The 541-nt window shown below is 65.6% G+C and overlaps 1 protein-coding gene across 1 annotated transcript in view; it reads right to left on the bottom strand.

Moving 5' to 3' along the window:
* The window catches only part of EBF3 (early B-cell factor 3), a 127,956-nt gene that overhangs the window by 126,346 nt on the left and 1,069 nt on the right, over window positions 1–541 (bottom strand). The window lies entirely within an intron of this gene.

A 541-nucleotide genomic window follows, 5' to 3' on the forward strand; every position in this document is an offset into this window, starting at 1 on the left:
CCCCCGCCACGCACCGCGGCTCCTCGCGCCCAGCCGCGGCCAAGGAAGTTACTACTCGCCCAAATAAATCTTGACAAGAAACAAACGCAGCCGCTGCACAATTGCAGCTGGGCCCCTTAATACCTGCCTGCAAAACCTGCCACACAGTCAAACACGATGGGCGGGGCGGGGGGGCTGTAAAATGCCGAGGCGCCCCAAGTTGCCCAGATCCATGCAATAAATGCAAGGGGCTGCAGCTCTGCCTGGGGCTGCCCGAAGGAGAAGTGGGAAGAGGCAGATCAACCGCAGGGAGGGCGCCGGAGGGAGGAGTGGGGAACGGACTGGGAGGAGGGGTGCCCAGGGCTCCCCGGCCAAGGCTGGGCGCGAAGCTCAGCCTGATTTCCAAGCAGACCTAAGGCTGCTGCAGGGCCGGCCAGTCCCCTTCTGAGCCCCGCCGGACACCCCAAGCTTCCTACCCCGGCGGAGGCCGCCGAGTGCCGGGCAGGGAATCCACGTCGGAGGCAGGTTCTGCTAAAAGCTCCCTCTCCCCCGGTGGCCGCGG

This window comes from Colobus angolensis, unplaced genomic scaffold (genome assembly GCF_000951035.1).
Source record: "Colobus angolensis palliatus isolate OR3802 unplaced genomic scaffold, Cang.pa_1.0 Scaffold204, whole genome shotgun sequence".
In the NCBI taxonomy this organism is placed as follows: domain Eukaryota; kingdom Metazoa; phylum Chordata; class Mammalia; order Primates; family Cercopithecidae; genus Colobus; species Colobus angolensis.